We start from the raw sequence: 15,891 nt of genomic DNA, 5'->3' as shown, positions 1-15,891 counted from the left end.
TCCAAGAATGGAATTCAGCAGTTTTGTTTACTAAGTTTCTCAGGCTGATGGAGTAAAATTTTTGTGGTATATGGGTGTGGGGAGTGGTGGTTTGTATAAGGGTACTGTCACAGGGTGAGAGTAGACCTGGGCCAGGGTTGGGATGTATGTCACCTGCTAGTAAAAGGGAGAGGAGAGTAGGGATTGGTTGAGGCCTAGGGATATAAAGTAGAGAGCATTTGGGTTTTCCTTTAGGGTGGGTTGGTTTAAATGAGCCAAGTTTTGTGTTTGGAGGTAGGGTTTTAGATACAGTGCTGAGTGGTGGAGTTAAGAAAGAATGAGGGAGTTGAGGGAAGACTGGTGGATAAGTACAGGAGGGTGAGTGGAAGTTGGGTTATAGGTAAAAAGTATAAGAGGAGAGGTTGTATAAGATAGTATGGGTGAAAGTAGTTAGCAGTGCTAGTAGGAAGGAGTGGTGTGACATGGTGAATTGTAGTTGGGTGAGGTGGTGACAGTATGTGTGAAAGAGATGAAAGCAAAGTAAGCTGACTGGTTAAAGAGTAAAGACAGAAGTAAATTGGGATTAGAGTGGATGCAAGTTAGGATGAGGCTTAATGAGTAGAGATACAGGTGGTGATAAGGGTGGTGCAGGGTAGAGAGCAGGGAGGAAAGAGATTGGAGGAGGTAGATAGAGGGATGGGGCTATAGGGGGTGTTGTGTGGAAGCCTAGAGAATAAAGGAAATTATGTCAGGGGTGTGTGGGAGTGGGGGCAGGGTAGGGGAGCAGAGTGAGCCCGAGCACAGCAAGGATGAACAGAGTGGGTTGAACCCACTTTTTACAAAGCACTCACAAAAACAATCTGCAGGTAAGCAAGAAACATAACCCAGGAGCTGACTGTTTTGTCTGTAACAGTCCGAGTATCTAGTATGCCAAGGAAGTGAGACACAGCTCAGCAGTTAAGTAGTTATGAGCTACCAATAAGCAACCAGTTCAAAATTAACCCAAGGAGCAAGAAAATACAGAGCTAGGAGACATAGGACAGCCCAACAGGTTTATGAGGTGGAAAGTAAATTCAGCACTGTAAACAGCTGTCATTCCAGTGCTATGCATGCCAATACTGCTTACAAAAATATTGCACTGCTACAAATTAGTTTAAAATGACACTTTAAAGTAACCTACACTTTAAAAGTAGAGCTCTTTCTGGAGACTGCAATAGGGGTGCATTAAATTATTGTCAATAATAGGTTTCTGAGGCTGAAAGACGGTCCCGTAGCCACAAACGCAGATAGCGAATTAAGGAACACAGGAGTGGGCTTGAGAGAACTGGAGGGGTAATATAGACGGAAAAATTAAGGGGGGTCAAAAACAGTAGATTTTTGTAACTAATTAAAACACAAGATAATGCACTTTTAAACAAAGTCTAGAAACTAATTAAATCACCAGATACTGCACTTTTTACTTTGCTTATTCAATTAAATATAGCAGATTAAGCACCATAAATCAATGAGTGCACTTTATAGGTCCCACATAACACTTTGCTTGTTAATTATATAGCCCAATAAACATGCAATATGCTACCATGACATGGCAATACATGCAAGACCTCACTATTCTTTTATGTTTAGCATGTACAAAGATTGAAAGAAACAGAAAAGTACATCAGTAGAGACTGCAATGTCTCAAAGAAGCATGGGGTAAATATGTGTTAAGGTTTGACTGATTGCCATTTCATAATAGCAATGTTTGTAATAAGAGCTTAGCATGTATCCGGACATCTGGCTAAAAGTGGTTCTCAGACAACTAGATGAGTATGCATATCCTAGATTTGCAAACTGTACAGATTTAAGCAATTGGTAACCATTAGAGCAAATTCCAAGATATGGAGACTGAATGGCCGAAACAATTAATTTATATACATCAAGTCTGAGATGACATTTCTGGGAATATTCCATTTTCTCCGAGGTGTAGTGATCTGGGAGTTGGTATATATATATATATATATATATATATATATATATATATATATATATATATATATATATATATATATATATATATATATATATGGTAGCACTTTACATTATCGAAATACTGAAATCTCGAATGTCATATGGTCGAGACCATATGATTAACATTTCAGTATATCGAATATGTAAAGTTTTAAAAAAATAACACTTTACTTACCTTAAAATGTTACATGCACACAGAAGAAGGCTTCTTGTATGCTCTGTGTGTACGTAATGTTGTTATCTATTTTGTGGTGTTGACAGGAAGTGGTAAATCTCCCGTTTTGCGCTTCCGCATACAGTGCAATATGGGAGATTTCCCTTTTCCCCACTGTAGCGCAATCTCGGAGTTGGTATATTTAAGTAGGGGGGGGTGTGGGGAGCACAGCCCCCCACATGGGGGGTGCAGGGGAGCAATGTTTGACTTTTTTTTTTTTTCGTTTCATTTTAGAAGTTCGAGTTTCCAAAACTCGATCTTTTGGTCTCGATAATATGAGGTTCGAGATTTTGGGAATTCGATCTTCTAAAGTGAATATATACATATATATATATATATATATATATATATATATATATATATTTCAGGGTTGGGGGCTTGCCTACTCATGCAGTGGGGTACAGGGGGGCTTGCTTCCAGTGCAAAAAGAAGTTTAAGAAGGAGAAGAGTAACTTTCAAGATTCACTTTTCTCCAGGTTTTTGTTTGTTTTTTTTTTTTTTTTTGGCTTCTCGGCACTCAGCATTTAGAGAGCTGACATTTCAATAGGGAACCATGCAGTTAGCTCATGTAACTTTAAAGTAGTCGATGGTTAGGTAAAGACGATGAATGTGGGCTCAAATCCTCAGAATGGATGTCTGATATTCATTTTATAGTTTGATGCTTATTAGCTGAAATACAGCCAAGAATATGATAGCATTGCTGTACTGGTAATTTCTGGCCTCAAATGCTCATATCTGAGTGTAAAGAATTTTAAAAATGTATGTGGAGTATGTAATAACTGTGACATTAGCATTTCAGAATATCTGCAATATTTTTCTTTTTTGTCACTCCCCCGCTTCTTTCTCTCTATCATTTCTAATATTTTTATTACCTTACATTGCATTTCAACATTCAATTCTCGTTCCTCATGACCACCAGTACTGGGAGCTAGACTGGCCACAGGGAATCAGACCATCATTTCACTACAGATAAATATGTCAACACCACCACTGGCTGCTCCATAACCTACCCTAAATACCTACCCCTGTTATTCCCAAACACCTTCCCTAATGTTTCTCTCTATGTTAAAAAAATAAAAATTAAAAGGATACCTATCCCACAAAAAAAAAAAAAAATCAATATGCCCCATGCATAACTCTCCACTTTGCTTATGTGGGTATACAAGTTTCCCAAATTCTTTGTACATACACAAGCTTAGCTTCTGAAGATGTGAAAAGATATGGTCCTTTCCCACCACCATATTTCTCATTCCATAACTACCCCACCAGTGACCTACCTTCTTCTTGCTCCCCATTGTCAACACTGTTATAATAAAAGCACTTCACACCCCTAATATAGACAAAAAACAGATTCATGCACCACATACATGGACAGAAATGGCTTATCAACAGAAAGCTTTACTTATGTCTTTAGCATTTGTGTGATGCTCGACACTGAGCAGTGCAGCCTACAGCTATTTCCCACTCTATGGCAAAACTAAAAACATAATTACACGGGAGCATGGCCAAGATGAACACTGAGTAGCAGCAGAATTTAACAGCTCCACTAAGATGACTTCTCTTCTCTGGAATTATTGTCTCCAAAATTCAAAACTGGAAATTGTTTTCATCTAACCTTGATATAAATAACATCTACTACAACAATATCAACAAAAAATTCTGAAGAAGGCAGATTTTCCAGTCAAAATTATACTTGGAAATATTCTCCTCATCTGAAAAGAACACCACAATGAGCTTATCTAAGGCAAGCAGTCAAGAATCCAGTCTTAAAAAAGAATTTCAAACTTTACTAACCAACATACAGGACTTAACTACTAAAATTGACAAAAAAATGACATAAAAATTGACAATTTAAAGAAAAAAGTTTTAAACAAATAGACTTACTCCATGATGACCTACAACAACAAAAAATTCAAATTACAGGCATAGAAGAAGCACTAAATGACATGGATTGCAGGATAAAAGAAAATGAAAATAATGTGGAGTTCCTTCTTAAATAAAGTACTATTCTTAAAAATAAATTAGATGATCTAGAGAATAGATCCCATCAAAATAACATAAGGATTTTTGGTTTACCTAAGAACATAGAGGGTAACAACATGACAAGTTTTCTAACTTCTTGGCAACCTAAAACCCTTGACCTTCCAGAAGCTTTATCATTTGGCACTGAAATAGCTCATCAGTCTTTATCTACTACAGGTACCAATACAAAATTACCCATATCTGTTATAGTTAGATTTCTGTCCTCATCTGACAAAGAACTGGTATTAAAAACTGCATAGACTAAGTCACCCACAAAAGTTAACGAATCAATAATTTGTTTCGATAAAGACTATTCTTCCATGGTTATTGCCAAAAGGAAAATATTCTTACCTCTGATAAAAGAATTAAAAAAAGCTCAAGTGAAGACTCATCTCTTGTTTCCAGCAAAACTGAAGATTTTTCTCCCAGATGGTCTCAAGGTACTTGAAGACATGGACTCTACTTTGATTTTTGTTAAAAACAATAAGATCCTGGAAAAATTTGAAGAAATGGAATGAGCTAGTCCCTCTCTTAAAAGAATGGCATTAAACACAACATGGAAAACTTCAGAGAAACAAAAAAGACTTAAAAACAAATGACATTTATTGTTGTCTCTTTCTGTCCAACTTAAATCTATGGACACTATAACTCAAATCAACCTTTATTTTACTAAGTTACCTTCAAGGTAAGCTTAAAATATTACTACCAAAAGTAAAATTGTATAAAGTTATACTTATTTCATTAGTTCCAATGAAAAGATCTGCCCACAGAAGGTTATGTTATGGCAATTTCCCATTTGTTACATATGTTGTTTCACTCATTTCGTTAGTTTCGGTGATTACACTCAAGCTAAGATGTCATCACTTCGATGTGATAAACAGTACTGATAACATAATCTAAATATTACATATATTACCTTTTTGCACTAAGGAAAAGAAAAGGGCGAAAAAGTGAAAACGAAAATAAATAAATGAATGATGTTAGTTTCAGCCTATGGGAAAACCTAGATGATTACAAGGTATGCTTATACAATAATATGTTATGTTTAGCTTGCTTATTCCCTTCACATCCTTGTCTTATATATTTCATGCCTTTGAATGGGGTAACATCTATTTGGTCCATGTATTTCTAGATTGCTCAGATTTTGGGCTATGTACTTCAGCAGAGTGATCAATGCATTATGTATTTGTTTTTATATAAAGAAGAAATTGGTGAAAAAGTAAAGGAATTGCATTAATATGTTTAATTGTTAACATTAACTGTATCTGTGCTTTGATTTTTCCCTTACTGAATGAGACATTGGGGGGAGGGTAAAGCTCATGCTGCCTGCGAACTGCACATCACTTTAAAAAGAAAGAAAAAAAATAAGGAAACCTTTTCTGTAGTTTTCCCACTGAATCTATGCTGTAGACAACTTTTAGTCACCAGAAACACCAGAAAAACCTTGCGCTGACCATTCACAAGCCTTAATCTACATGGCAATCCTTCCAGCAGCGTAGGAACATTTTCAACACCCCTTGATCAAGTCTAAACATCACTTGAATGTGACATCAATGAAGGAGACAGACTAAATCAGGAAGGCAGCATTCTAGCATACAACAATCTATGACAATGGACAGCTAAAGTTTGCAAATTACTACAAAAGAAGTTGTACATCTTCAATTTGATAATTATAACTTATAAGTTGTTTTCATGTCTACATAAAGGTACATTCTTGAACCTAGCAACACCCATATTACCTCATGTAAGTTAAATTTCACTTAGTAATTCTTAATGTCTAGTGAAAAACTTTGTGTATCTTTTGAACAAATATAATGAAACAACACAGAAGCACATATGTCTGTAATTGTAAGGGGAAGAGAGAAGAGTATAATGAAAGGAAAAAAAATACTTTGTTTATATATCTGTTTTATATACTGCACTATAGTATAATCAAAGTGAATAGTAGGGTCTATATCACATTACTGGATGATGAAAAGAGCAAATGCTCTTTCATCGATCTGATAATGTCGAAAGGAAAAAATATCGAAGTCACGGAGCATCAATTTTTTTTCCTAGGGAAAAAATCAGTGGGATGTCTTCAGGACTTTGCTATTTCCTCCACGATCTCGGAGTTGGTATATTTAAGTAGGGGGGTGTTGGGGGCACAGCCCCCCACATTGGAGGGTGTGGAGGGCGAAGCCTCCCAGTTCATTTTGTGTTTAAACTTTTTTTTTGAGGAGCAGCAAATTTTTTCCCTGGGAAAAAATTAGCTGTTTCGTGTGTTCGCTTTTTTATTTTGATATTATTGGTTCAATGAAAGAGTGTTCGCTCTTTTCATCGTGCAATAATATGATATAGATGCGCATAGTATTCTAAACAGATGCTGTTTGGGGAAAGATGTTTTATTGCTGAAGCAACAAATATCAATGGTTATAGTATGACATTTTTTGTCTACAAATATTTTATGTTAATGACTAGGAAATATGTTATATCTTGAAGTCACTGAAGTGACATGGATTCTTTTTTTTCCCTCTCTTTGTGTTATCTTTCTACCTCTCCCTGCAATACTAAGTGTCATTACATATTAATGGTGATTATATATATTGTCATATAATGTAACTTTAATAAGTGCCTTTAAGGCATATTATTTGCAACTCTAACTTACACGATGTTGTATATGCAATACTTAAAGATTGTGACAAAAGGGCTAGTGATACTGTATTAAATTATCTCTTGTCTGAACATAGATAAACAATTATATACTTGTACAAGAAATGTTGATAAAAAAGGAGGTAGAGGAGAGAGGGGAATGAGCGAAGAAAAAGAAGATAGGAGGGAAAGAGTAGGGTAAGAAAGGAATAGAATAATAAAAGGAAGGAAAGGGAAGGAAGAGGGGAAAGGGGAAAAGAAAAAAGGTAAGGGAAAGAAAAAGGAAAAAAAGAAAGGGAAAGAGAGAGCTTTTCTTCTTAGTTAATTGCTAATAATATAAACTCTGTGTTCTATAGTGATCTGTTTCAATAACTAACAAAAGTCTTCAGAGCAGTTAAAGGACAAAATAGAAAACAAGACTGAAAGAAGGGAAAAGAGGAAAGGGAAAATGGAAGTAAAAGGAAATGAGAGAAGAAGAAAGGAAGGGAAAAAAAGAAAAGAAAGTAGATATCTAGTTGGTTTACCTAAATGTTGGTGATGTTTTGTACAGGGATTCTAAGACTCAAACTTTTCCTTTTTTCTATGCAAAACCTGAAACTGTTAGGCAGAATAGCATGTCATATCTTGTGTAAATACAGCAAGAGAAGTTGATTTTAAAGCAGACTCATTAGGAATGAAAGAGTAATTCACTGTTTTGATTGTTTGTTTTTCTAAATTATGAATCTTAATGTTCTTAAATACGAAATAGTTTACATCGATCTCAAGAATATCTAGCAGGTGAGATGTAAAATAATATGACTAGTTAATTTATATGATGAAAATATGCTTAATATAACACCTTAATTTCAATTACTAAACATAATCATAAAGTGGTTGCTAATTTACTGTTGTTACTGTTAGGGGGGTTGTCCTAAGTCGCTGATGTCACTGGGACAGGGAGTTTATAACTCCAGGCTGGGTGCTGTATTACTTTTTAATAATTGGCAATGTTTATTTAACTTTATAATTATTTCACAACTGATGTCCACTATATTTAACATTCACAAGAATATAACTCATATTAACAATAAAATATGTATAGCCCACTATAAAGCACTTTCTAAAGATAATGATTTTAACATTTTCCATACAGGAGAGGGAGATATAAGAAACCTACATGATATAGACATGACATATACCAGCTCAATACCTTTTATACAGTTAGAATGGTTTTACTGAAATGTATTTCAATAAATATAAATGGCCTAAACAATTCAAGTAAAAGAGGGAGCTTATACAAATATTTAGCCTTACACAAACAATTCTCTTACAAGAAACACACTTATTGAAAGATAATATTAAATCTTTAAACACTAATAAATACAAGATCATAACGAGTTCAGAGCATACAAAAAAGAAAATGTGAATAGCAATACCCTGGAACAAATTGTCTCCTATACCAATAATAATTAAAACTTATCAAGATGATAAAGGAATGCTTTGTCTGGCTATAATTGAAATAAATAAAAAAATCTTTACATTGATTAACATTTATTGGTTATGAATGAAGAGCTTGCAGGTACGGCAAGTGCAAACGGCCAACCACAGTCAAATCTTCAGAAAAACGAGAGCCAGCACAAACATGTAGCACCCAAGGTGAATAATTTTATTGAGCCATCAGTAAAGTTCAGACCGGTTTCGGCACACAACTTTCATCAGTGATACATAAACTTCCAACACATTTCCTTAAATAACAATTCAAAGCACTTATCCTGTGATGTCATTTCCTTTGCTTTCTAAAATTTGTCATTAAGGCCAGGTGTAAAAAGTGCCCCTAATTTAACCATCCACTTTTTTTCTTTATGATTAAGCAGGGAGTGCCATCCCCTTTTACATCTCTTATTATCCAATATTTTGCCAATGATAGCAAAGGTAAATTTGGCAGAATGGTGTATTTGACAATGTCTGTACAAAGCATTAGTAATGTGTTTGTTACATATATCACTTAAGTGTTCTGACATTCTTAGATGGAAGGGTCTGGATGTCTGTCCTATATAAAATGAACAACAGTGACAACAAGCTAAATAAATAACCCAATCTGATCCACAATTAGAGTAAAAGTTAATATCATACACATGACTAGTGTTCTCGCTAGAGAATCGTTTAGTTTTAGATACATGTTGACAAAATGAACAATGTCCACATGGGTAGCAACCTGCTAACTTTTCTCCTATAATACTAAGTTGGCGGATGGATTCCCTATTTTTGGGCTGACGTTTATAATGGGAAAAACGAGACCCTATTGTTTTGCCACGACAAAAAGAAAAAAGACACCTATCTGGTATCCACTGGCTAAGCTCCTCACTGGCTTTCAGAATGTTCCAATGCTTATTAATACCATCCCTAAGTATACTGACATTTCTCCCATATGTGGTTATTAATCTAATGATGTCCATATCATTATGGTCATACCTATTCTTATATTTTAGTAAATCTTTCTGAGGTTGTTGAGAAGCCCATTCCCAGGCAGTGACCACATCCCCCAGCCTATAACCCCTGTTCAAAAATCTAGAGGTGAGATCCTGCTTGAAATAATTATAATCATCCTCACTTGAACAGATACATCTAATCCTGGAGAGTTGTGATTTGGTATGTTCCTTATGGTGTGTGTGGGGTGTAAGCTAGTCGCATATAGTAAGTTGTTATATTGCGGATATTTTCTAAACACTACAGTCTGTAAAGAGTTGTCAGGTTCCCTTAAGATCTTAACATCCAAAAAATTAATTTCATCACAACTATATGATAAAGACAACTCAATGCCCCATTTATTATCATTAAGGTATTGTACAAACTCTTTCAAATATTCTACACCCCCACGCCACACCAACCAACAAGCGTCCAAAAATCTCCTCCATATGTCCATATCTGGCAGATATATGTTGTATGACATATCATATATCAGTACCTGCTCTATATAACCCATAAACAGATCTGCATATATGGGGGCAAAAGATGCCCCCATTTCTGTTCCTTGGATTTGCCAATAGCAGCTGCCCCGAAAATAAAAGACATTTTTTGTCAAGACATGCTCTGCCATATAGACTAGGAGGTATTGAATCTCACAGGATATAGACAGGTTGCATTCAAAGAATATTCCAAGGTCTGTAGTCCCGCCCAATGGGGTATACTAGTGTACAGGGATCTAACATCTAAAGTACACATAAGCCAATGTGGTTCCAACTCAGAATTAGAAACTATTTGTAGGAATTCTGTAGTATCTCTAATCCTTGCCCGAACATTGGTTAACAAAGGCTGCAGTATTGGGTCAAAAATGCTGATAATGGCTCTGTCAATGAGCCTATGCCTGAAACTATAGGTCTACCTGGGGGCTTATCCAAACTTTTATGAATCTTGGGTAAAAGGTATAAATTTTGTTCAGCCAGGTCCCTTACTGTTAGGTGTAACATAGTAGCTTTATTTATGATTCCCTCCTTCACTGCCTGCTCCAAAAATAAATCAATTTCCTTCTTAAATCTAGGAGTAGGGTCTGTATCCACGCGCATGTAATGCAGAGGGTTAGACAATTGTCTATTGCCTTCCGCCCAATAGTAACTAGTATCCATGAGCACAACTGCCCCTCCTTTATCCGCAGGCAGAATGGTGATATCAGTATTGCTATGAAGCTCCGGAAGGGCCCTTTATTCCTCCTGTGTAAGGTTATGTCTAAGCAGCCGGGTAGAACAAAGCTTAAAATGTAAATCTTTGAGTATTGCTTGTTGAAATATGGCTGCATTCTTATTCATAGGTGGCATAAAGCTTGATTTATGAAACTTAAATTCCATAGGTCTTTGAGAATCTAAATTGGACCCAAAAAACAATTTCAAATAAATTTTTCTACAAAATGCTAATACATCTGTAAAAAATGAATTCTCATTAACACAAAAGCCTGGTACATCACTTAGCCCTTTATTACTTAGTTGTTGCTGTTCTGTACTTAAAACATGTTTAGATATGTTATGAATGTTGTTATATTCATTGTTTACTGAACTAGTGTCTGCAAGAGATTCTCCAATGTTTCTTTTCCGGTGTTTACACCCACCTCTGTGTTTGTTTCCCCTAAAGGGCGTTCCTGACCCCTCTGCTTTTTGGCCTCCGGGGACTCTCTACTTTGGGCCCCCTCAGTAACTGTGGTGGAGGATTCATCCCCCGATGTATTGTACCCAGTTCTTTTCAAGATCGAACATGGTCTATTTTACATGTGATATTGCCAGATTTAGTGGTGTCAGAAAAGAGTACATTTTTGTGTGATTCAAAAGGTTTGCGCCTGTCATAATCCTCCAAGTCTCTCGTAAATTTACGTAGTTTTTTATCTTTTATCTGGGCTTCAAAGGACAAAAAATCCCTAGATCACCTGCTCATACAGTTAGCATAATGTAATTTGTTTGTGTCTTTCAGCTTTTCCCGGTTAGGAGTCGCCACAGCGGAACTCCGGTCCGCTAATGATTGGCAGTTGATTTTTACGTACCGGCTTGCCAGGCCTGATGCACAACCTTCAATGAAGGTACGCCCATTCACGCATGTCTCCATGCAGAAGAAGCTCTAGCTGAGAATCGAACCGGACAGCGTCTTACTGTGAGGCGACAACCCTACCGCAGCACCACGTAATAAACAGAAAAAAGTCAGAAGAAAGAACGCCAACCTCCACAAATGCCTGAACACTTCCACAATCCAATCTAATGGCCACAGTCCTCTGAAATGAGACGAACCAATGTTGTTCTCAATATTGGAAAAAAAAGTCGCCAGAAGCAGCAATAAAAAAGGACTCTTCTTTTATTGTAACAAAGTGTTAAGTGCTTTCACGCACTCAAACATGAGCTTCATCAGAACATTATACAAGCTGCTACAAAAAGTTTAAATACTATCTTTGGTGCCAAATCCATTAGAATTTAAAGCGATATAGCGCTTGTAATTAATCGTAATGTTCTGTATCTTATACAATATAAAATATATAATTTCTAAAACATACATTTATAAATAAACTCTTAAATACTCAAATAATTAATCAATGAATAGTCATATGTCTAAATAACTTACATCTAAATGAATTAAACAAATAAATTTGTCTTAAAATATAAAATTAGGTACATAGTACTTGATAACTACTCAATTTATAATAACTAAACTACGATTCCTAAACATTGAATAAAAATACTGTACTAAGTAAATATGCCAAATATATAGTAATAAAAATAAAAATATAAATATAAATATATATGAGGATGTCTCATCAAATCAGCCTAACCAATTTCTACCCCCACTAATAATAATACTAATCAATTTGTCTTTAAATTCTACCTAATAGTTAGTAAGGGTTTAATTGATACATTGTCATTCAACCCAGGTGGTGTCGAGGCATCCGTTAACAGCTGCCACCATACTTCCTTGTATGCCAAGATAGTTTTAATGTCCCTACCTCTAGGGTCTAAGACAACATTTTCCAAAATCGCAAACTTAAACATATGTTCTTCCCCAAACTTTTCTACATGCCTGTAAAGGGCATTATTATTATCTTTCATCCTGATACTATATAGGTGAGCGTATATACGTTTTTTGAAATTTCTCTCAGTCTTCCCTATATAGTATCCCAGACATGCCCCACATTATGCCAAATAAATAACAAATTTCGTATTGCAATTACCTTGTTTAAATCTCAATCTAGTTCTGTTGACATTGTCCAAAACTATCCCTTCATCCTCATTAATAACATAACATTGGTTAAATGCACCACATTTCATCGTATGCTTCTTGATGTTTTCAGTTCCTATACCTCTAATACCCCTTTCCAAATAAGTTTTAATATTTCAGCCCATCTTATACACAAATGCTGGTTTGGGGCCTAAAATATCCTCCATGTCTTGGTCAGCCATTAGAACATTCCAATTAATTATTAAAATGTCCTTTATTATGTTCATATATGGACCATATTCCAAGACACAGGCTCTGTTATAAGCCCCATTAGTCTCCTTTCGGATCGTGACCCCCCCTGTCAATCATGTTTAGATGCTAACCCTTAATGTTAGCACCCAATAGTGGTATGCATTTGATTCCCCTTTCCTTGATAACATATTTCTTCACATTGTTCATCATTTTTCTATTATATCCTCTTTCTTTAAATAGTTCAGTGATATAACCTAATTCCTCTGTAATATCTTTCTGTTCAGATGTCATCCTTACAGCCCTAATACACTGTCCCTTAAAAATATTATACATCAGTTTTTTAGGATGATTACTGGTGTATTCCAAATACGAATTTGTAAATGTATTTTTCCTATGTATTCTAGATTTTAAACTTTCTTCACCATTGGATATAAAAGTATCTAAATAAGCTACTCCATCACTGCTACTAGTGGATGTGAACTTAAGAAATCCACTGCTGTTATTTAAGTAGTCCAAAAAATCACTCCAACTTTCTTGATTATCGTCCCACAAAATATAAATATCATCTAGGAAGCGAGTGTAATACTTTACATACTTGTAATATTCACTATTGAATACCACCGTCTCTTCCCAATCAAGCATTACCGAATTGGCGAATATAGGGTCACAAGCTGCCCCCATGGTAACGCCCTTGGTTTGTCTGAAATATTCGCCTTCATAAAAAATGTAATTATGATCTAGAACTATAGACATTAGTTCTAGTATCAAACAGATCTTGTCCCACTCAAGGTCACTATGTTTCCTGATACTATTAATGAAGGCTTCCATTCCTTCTTCTTTGGGAATGCATGAGAATAAGTCTATTACATCAATGGATGCAAATATAAGTCCATGTTTCCAGATGTCAACTGGGTAGTTTTTTAAAAACTCCCATGAATCTTTGACCATGTGTGTAATCTTCCCATACATATGCTTAAGCATTGTGTCCACTACTACTCCCATTGGGAAGGTTTTGGACTTACTGCCTGATATTATAGGTTGAAAAGGTGGGTTACTAATATTTTTATGAATTTTTGGTATCCCCACTAATGTGGCCAATTTAGGATGTTCCACTTTTAAAAAGTTGTGTCTTCTGTAATCCTTCTATCTAGTAGAAATTCTTCCACATGTAGATCAATGCGTCTGTATGCAATGTTTATTTCGTTAATAGACACTATTTCATAGTTTCCTGATAGGTGTAAAATCTCATGCATTTTAGAGCTGTATTCTAAGCTGTCATGTATGACTACACCACCACCTTTGTCAGGTTTCATGACCCGTATGTTGTTATTTGCTCTCAATTCTTTCAAGGTATTAATTTCTCCTGTAGTTAAATTGCTTCTCAATTTTTTACCTGTGATCTCATTTTGCACCTGATAGATCTGTTTGGTAACTAATCCATCATATATCAAAACATTAGGATGCATTACTGGGACAAAACAACTTTTCTTCTTGAGTGTATTAGTCTTATTTGATAATTTTTCAATACGGTCCTTAAAAAGAAGGGCTAAATTAAGTTTTCTAATAAATAACTTGAAATCACTTAAACAGTCCACTAATCTAAAACACGTGGTGGGAATATATTTCATTCCCTTTGGCAATAATTTGAAATGTGTTTTATCTAGAGGAAGTTGTGTGTAATTATATATGCTGAAATGATTGTAACAAGAAGTTACACCATCAGTAACAATATCCTTATCTAAATGAGATTCTAAATGTTCAGTATTGGAGTTCTGTATATCTTCTACCAATATCTCTCTTCTACCCCTTCCTGATGAAAATAATTTTTCTTTCTCCATTTTCCCTCCCGTTTCTAGTCTATGTGTTTTCCGTGCTTCCATTCCTGGTGAAAATTTGATCTGTCATTATAATTGTGCCTTTCAACATACTCCTTAATTCTACCATTGTTGTAAGTTCTCTTAAGATGTTTATCTGTGTAGTTGTAATTATGATTTTCCTTCTCATATTTATCTAAAAGATTCCCATCTCCCCACTGATAAGCCTGACCTCTGTTATACTGTTCCATGTCTCTTTTGATTTTTTTACATTTCTTACCATACACTTTCTTAGTTTTTAAGTTGGCTATCTCAAATTGTTTCACATATAGTTTCTCCCATTGCACAAACATTGGGCCAGATTCAGGAAGCCTCCGTGTAAGAGTTATAACTCTTACACGGAGGCTGCAGTTAAACTGTGTGATGTCAGCATGTCATGCATATGCATGAGGTGCATGAGGCATGCTGAATCACACCAGTAACTCTTACACGGTCCGTGTAAGAGAGTAGGGGGCGTGTCTGTAGGCTAAGCTCTGCAAGTGGACACGCCCCCGGAAAACTAGAATGGCTGAAAGTAAACAGCCACGAGAAAGGCCATGAAAATGTGAATAAACACACTATACAACACATGCCCCGACTGGCCATCAGTGTATAAAGTGAAGAGATGTCATAAAAGTAAATGAAAACCTTTTTTTTTTTTGTTAAACCCGTAAATGTTTGCTACTGTGTGCTGGTGTGCTACTAAGCGCAATCACATTTAGCAGTCAGGGGAAAAGGATATAAGAACTAAATATGCAAAGTAAGCCATGAAATAATAGCTTATTGGTAGAGTACCGCCCTATGAGTAGGCAGGCAGGGTTCGAGCCCCTACAACAACCTTTTAGTTATTTTTGTAAATAAGCACTAAAAGCCCCAGACAGTATTGTACAAATGTAAATGTATTCCCTTTTGTAAAATGGAATGAAACAGAGCATATATTTTGAAGTAACATAAGAATAAAAATAGTCAGAAATGTACTGATAGCTAAGCTGCCGTGAGACAGAGTGCCCGTGGCAGTAGTGTTCAAAAGCTGCAAACTGCGTGCCCGTTGCCAAGCAGTGGATAAACAGGCTGAAACTGTGTGCAATTAGCTGAACATGTGTGTCACTAGCCAATTACGATTTATCCCAGCGCACCGTTTGCGCTCCCACAAGCTAACTGCCAGTGCGCATGCGTTACCTCAGCAAGCGGCGCAGACCAGGTTTAAAGTGCTTAAAAGTGCTTTTGGCATGTTTGATTGACAGGTCTTCAACTCATTTCTGGGCC

This window comes from Protopterus annectens, chromosome 1.part2 (genome assembly GCF_019279795.1).
Source record: "Protopterus annectens isolate FY-2018-M chromosome 1.part2, PAN1.0, whole genome shotgun sequence".
NCBI classification, from domain to species: Eukaryota; Metazoa; Chordata; order Ceratodontiformes; family Protopteridae; genus Protopterus; species Protopterus annectens.
Note: the sequence above shows the minus strand (reverse complement) of the source record.